Source organism: Rhinolophus sinicus, linkage group LG05 (genome assembly GCF_036562045.2).
Source record: "Rhinolophus sinicus isolate RSC01 linkage group LG05, ASM3656204v1, whole genome shotgun sequence".
Lineage (NCBI taxonomy): Eukaryota > Metazoa > Chordata > Mammalia > Chiroptera > Rhinolophidae > Rhinolophus > Rhinolophus sinicus.
Window position 1 is genome coordinate 157,824,074 of NC_133755.1, and position 6,000 is coordinate 157,830,073.

The window sequence follows — 6,000 nt, forward strand, 5'->3', positions numbered from 1 at the left end:
CCTGTACATGGGTAGGGGAAGAGGATTTGGTTATAAAATGGATGAGAAGGAGTCGGGACATATAAATGCAACACATCTTCCTTATAAGAAACAAATAAAGCTAGTTGTAGTTTAACAAATACATATTAATTTCTTTGCTAGTGATGCTGCAACTATTTTTGCAGTTTGGTTATCAGATCACATTAGTTCTTATGTGAATTATCTTTTCATGATAAGTGTATTTTAAAAAGGCCATTAAAAATGTGCACTGTGGGAAAGGAATATTTGTCATGAAGCTGGGCAGGGAATGGAATAGAGACGAGCTACAGGTGAGGATGGGGAAAACAATCAGCTCCTATCATTTTCACCCACGATGAAAGCTTTTCTCTGTTAAGTTCAATGTATTCTTGAGAGAGTCTGAGTTTTCTTTTACAAATGCCTCCACTCCCTTAGTCTGCTCTCTTCTTGGTGACCCCGAACCACAGATGAGTTTCCACATCTGCTTTGCTTTGACTGTACTGAGGAGGTGGGCCTACTAAGAAAATCCCACAACCAGCAGAACTGGAAGTACTGCACATTCGTGATTACAACCTCAGCTGCACCCTCAGCACTACCTTGCAAACTTGCTCAGCTTCTCTAGGAAGCTTGCTCTTATTCTCTGCAACTTCATGCCTTTTCCATTCTCCTCTAAAGAACCACATACACTCCCACACGCCGACCACCCACTCTCAGCAATGAATCATGTATTATGCTGTGGAGAGAAAGCTGAACACATTAGTCAAGAAGCACCTTACCTCCCCTCCACCATATCCACAAACTGCCTGCATTTGTACCTGCCTTCTCCTTTCTCCCTGAAAAAAAATGAGCAAGCAGCTCTCCTTCTGCCAAAAGTTGATCACAGATACCTTGAATGTCATCCCTCCCTTCCTTCCTTACTCCCTTCCTTCTTTCCTTTCCTCCCTGCCTCTTTTCCTTCCTCCCATCTTCCCGCTTTTGTTCCTTCTCAGTATGACACTCCAACAGAAGCTTCTTAACTGCACACATCTGTACTCCAGCATATACACTACTGCACCATCCTCCAAACCCTCCCCTGGTCCAACCTGACTCTCTCCTGCACCCTGTCTTGCCATTTCCACCAAAGGAAACTTCTCACAAGGGCGTTCTCTTCACAGTTCCATTACCCTATTAGGCTGAAGGTATGTATTAGGGGTAGAGAGAACGCTCCCTAGTGTGTTCAGAGGTCTGGAGAAATGGCCCCTAGGCTGATATGCAGTATGGATTGCATTGGATATCTTTGGGCAGAGGCCCAGGAATCTCCATATTTATCAAGTGCCCAGGTCACTACTACCATTTCTATGGTAAAGACAGAAAGTTCTTCCTCTAATTGTCTGTAAGCAACTTTGAAGTGATGAAACCTTGGTGGTCATCAAGGGTTGGGGAGAGGAATGCGGTGAAGGGATAGGGCATAACTGCTCAATGTATACAGGGTTTTCTTTGGGGGTGATGAAAATGTTTTGGAACTTAATAGAGGTGGTATTGGATAACATTGTCAATCTATGAATTGCCACTGATCTGTACACAATGCAATGGCCTAAGTTTATATCATGTGAATTTCACCTCAATTTTTAAAATCTACTGAAGAAAAAAAACCAAAAACCTTTGTCATCTCTAGCAGAAAATGCTTGAAAACATTTTTGATGGGCTGCTCATCAGGGAATAAAATTATAATTAGAGGGAGAGGTTGTTTCTTATATAGATGAATAGTCTAGAAGTTTTCTTGATAAATAAAATGTTGGATCATGAGGATTCAGTAATATAAACTTTATTTGCATCTAAATTGTCCTAGCGTCTATTATTTGTCCTCATTGGGCCCCTAGGAAGGAAGACAAAGTAATTGTTTTGCGATATATGAAAAAAATATTTTATTATATCCTTTAACCAATTTGCAAACTGTTGTTTGCACATGAGACAATAAGTATTGAAAATTCTATGTAGGTAAATTAAATAAAACATAGATAGAAAAAAGACTGTAATTATTCAGCAATTTCCAGACGTTTTCTGCTTCAGTTTCATGCCACCTCATTTCAAGATGGAGGAGACCTATGCACTGGGGACTAGTTTGCATTAATAACATGCTGTGCCTTAATGGACCCTCTTCAAAAGCCAAGACTGTGAGTGGGATCAATAGTGCATATTCTTTACTAAGGCTTTTTAATGCATTTAACCACATTTGGGTATTAGTCTTAATAAGCTTTCTGAGCTTTCACTATCATTGCTCCTTAGAGTATTATTAAGAAATACAGAATTGCACATTGTATTCCCATTAAATAAGCAAAGTTATATTAGAACTCATTAGGAAAACTATATAAGAAAAAGAAAGTCATGCTTTCTTTTGGAGAAATCCTAATATGATCTTCCCAGGATATGAAAAATACCCTTCATTCCTGGAGCATCTTCTCCAAAGCAATGTCTGAATATATTTTCCCAATCCAAATTACTCCATTTGCTTCTCTGCATGACGGTGAGAGAAACCCTCCTGCCTGTATGGACTTGATTTTCCTGGAATGGGAGGCCTCCCCAAGGCTGGCAGGGAGACCTACCTGCAAGGCTGGCCAGTGGATTGTTACAGGTTTAGACTCTTTCACTTGATGTTCCCTGTTGCAGTTGCCTTTGATTGTCCACCATGCACTGGGCACTTTACGTCATTGCTCAGAACTAGCAACCCTGACTTCACCAACAAGAAAAAGGTCCACTCAGTCAGAAAGTGGGAGTTAGGTTTCAAACCTGGGTCAGTAAAACGATTAAATCCATTATTCTCTCTGAGGCACAAACCCCTCTCTGCTGGGAATTAGCAAAAGGTGAAATCCTTTTTCTGCTGCAGGCAGACAGCAGTAAGAGTAGCTTGGCAGCTGACTTCCTGTTTCCTGAATGGTTGGGTAGGTCTATGCTCCGTGATCACTGAGGACCTGAGAGATGGAAGACTTTGTGATGGCCTCCTTCCTTGGAAGGGTGCTTGAAGTTGAAAAGAGGATTTGAGTCTTTAAGTTGGCTCCCTGACACCTTCTGGGAAAGGGTAAATATTGCAGTTTTTCATTTAGAGAAATACCAGGGCAGAAGTATTTAAGAAATGGCTCCCATAGTTAGGGAGGTGGGAGGGGAGTGGCAGGAAGCCGAACATAAATTGACTTCTCAGATTTCTTACTCTAATTGCTATGCTATATTTTCACTATATGTTTAAACATTAAAATGTCTCTGAAGCTTTTGGCAAGAAGTTTTAAAACATCAAAACTCAATTCTCTGCCAATTAACAGCCGTTTAATTTAGGAGTACCTAATTGAGTTTTCTGATTTTAAGGTACTTACGGACTAGAAACTCATACGCCATAGTTCAGCCCAAAGCAAAATTTTTATGGGCAAGTTGTAATCTTTCTAATAGACCTTGAACTGCAGTAACTTTTCCTTGCAGGTATAACTATAATGAGCCTCGATCCCTTGCTTGAGTGTATTCTACACCTGGACTCAAATCCATAATGAATCATCAGCTGGTATCCATGTTACCCTCTCAGGAGGACAGCTGGGCGAAAAGGTCAGGGAAAATTGTTCTTCGTTTAAAGTGGTTCCAGCAAAATATCTCATTTAAAATCTGCTGGAGTTGGGCATTTTTTTTTTATATCAGTGCCTGCACGCTGATGAGCAGACCAGGAGAGAAGCAAACCTTTGTTAATATAATGGGATCTAAGGATCTAAGAAATCTCAGAAAGCAGAGACAATATATTACATTCGAAATATTAGATTTTGTGTTGGACGTCATGGGCATGTTTCTGAACTGGTATGACTTGATATGTAGCCACGGGACACTTTATATCAAGCTGGGAGATGATGAGTCACATTCAAGTTCAAGGTACACGTATTTTTATGACTAAGCTTCGTCCAAATGTTTCTACAAGAAAGGAACTACTTCTTATAGTCATACAAGCAGGATTTAAGGGTCCAAAGATGGAAACACTTAAAATGTTTACTACAAAACAGCGTGTTTCAACCTTCCTCGTTTTACTGTGGTGACTGAAGAGCTAAAACTATTACATTTAAATGGAGCTCCTGACAGTGTCTTACAGGGAGTCAAGGCTATGTACATGTTTGTTGAATACATGCATGAATATATGAATGAATAATAAAGTGTGACAGAACAAACCAAGTTCCTTCTGTGTCACCCTGGCTTTTAAGAGGTTGTTTTTTTTTCAATTCTTCAATTACAGTTGACATACAATATTATATTAGTTTCAGGTGTACAGCATAGTGATTAGACATTTATATAACTTACAAAGCGATCTCACCAATAAATCTAGTACCCACCTGACACCATACATTTTTGTAGTTATTATAATATCATTGACTATGCTGTACTTTACATCCCTGTGACTGTTTTTATAACTGGCAATTTGTACATCTTATTCCCTTCCCAAAAGGGGTTTTTGAGTCCATAAGCAGTCTCAAAGTGAATATGACTGTGCTATGGAAATAAACCTTGGGCAAAATAAGTTTTCTCTCCTGCACAGAAAGAACTCCTGCACAGAAAATTAGTGTGGGTGTCCTCAGAATTTTGTTGGCAGAATCATAAAGGCATTCTGAGAGTAGAGACTCAGCCTGTAGTAGAACATGTGTGGGTAGATCTCCCCACTTCCAGGTATGACCCTATGAGTGGAAAGGAGAAGCCCCCTACATGAAGGAGTATTTCCATATACAGATGCAGCCAAATACCAGAAATCCTTTGAAAATGATTTCCTATGGACTGAAGAAGGTATTGTAGAAGCTCTGGGTTTCCTATACAATTGAGCCACTGTGAAGAGATTCGTAGCTGCCTCAAAAGACACTGAGTCCCTCAAACTGAATGTGTGGGTGTAATAGAAACCAAACCCTGGGCTTTGAAATCAGAATTTTTGGGTTTAAATAAAAACACAATTACTAACTATGATTCTTACTTGACCTGTTTTGAGACTCAATTTCTTTATGTGTAAAACAAAGGTAATAAAACCTACTCCATAGAATGGTGAAATAAGATATATATATATGTATATATATATATATATATATATATATATATATATATATATATATAGACTAGCATAAAACCATTCTCTTAGCAGTGCTTGATAAATGGTAACTGTTAATATTACTGAACAGATACACATCCTACCTTGAAATGTTCATTAACTGCCCCTATCTCTTTAGACAGTCACATAATGTTTATCCAGCGTCTACTATAAGCCAGAACTATGCTAGGTATCACACATAGTGTTGACTAAATAAATGTGGCCCTCTGTTCTCAAGGAGTTTACAGTCTAGGAGGGAAGATGGACATGAAACCAATAATCCTTAGGTAGAAAAATCAGAAAATGTGAAATGGCCACTGATGATCCAATAATCCAGGCTTTATTATTTTGAACGATTTTAACCTTTTCCTTTCTTCTTCCTCTTCCCATGGACTGTAGGGAATTTCACAAGAAATGTAGTACTATCCATTTCTCTAGTTTTAATAATTTTTAATGTGATAGCCTTCAAGAAAACTTAAAATGGGCAATTCAATATATTAATCAGGATTCCTATGGAAAAGAGTAAAATTTTCTCTGACTACCATAAGTAGAATGGTATTTACTAAGGACTATTGATAATTTCCAAACTGCTAGGAGATGAGAGGAGGAGATCTAGGATTTGTTACCAGGAATAAGCCTCAAGCCCACTGTAGAATCAGGTCATAAGGGGGGACCGTCGCTTCTACACTGATCAGGAAGCTATCGCATCAGGATGATGCCAGGTGCAGGTTCCCACCTCTCTGCTCTTGTCTACACCAGCAAAGCGAATGCCCTGTACGCTGCCTGTCCTGCCACGTGACTCAGTTCTGAGCCAGTCATGTATGAGTGCATCTAATAGGAGGTACCTAAATCACATATAGAACAGCACTGCAAACCATTCCTGGGAAATGCAGTTTTAGCTTTTTAGCCTCAGCACACTTAAAGGGGCCTGG

At 39.3% G+C, this 6,000-nt stretch overlaps 1 long non-coding RNA gene across 1 annotated transcript in view; it reads left to right on the forward strand.

Moving 5' to 3' along the window:
• The window catches only part of LOC109447988 (uncharacterized), a 51,907-nt gene extending 47,064 nt beyond the window's left edge, over positions 1-4,843 (forward strand). The window contains exons 5-6 of the long non-coding RNA XR_002137450.2: positions 2,920-3,052; positions 3,445-4,843. This is a non-coding gene — a long non-coding RNA (uncharacterized LOC109447988). The remainder of the gene's footprint in view (positions 1-2,919; positions 3,053-3,444) is intronic.
• The last annotated feature ends 1,157 nt before the right edge of the window (positions 4,844-6,000 follow it).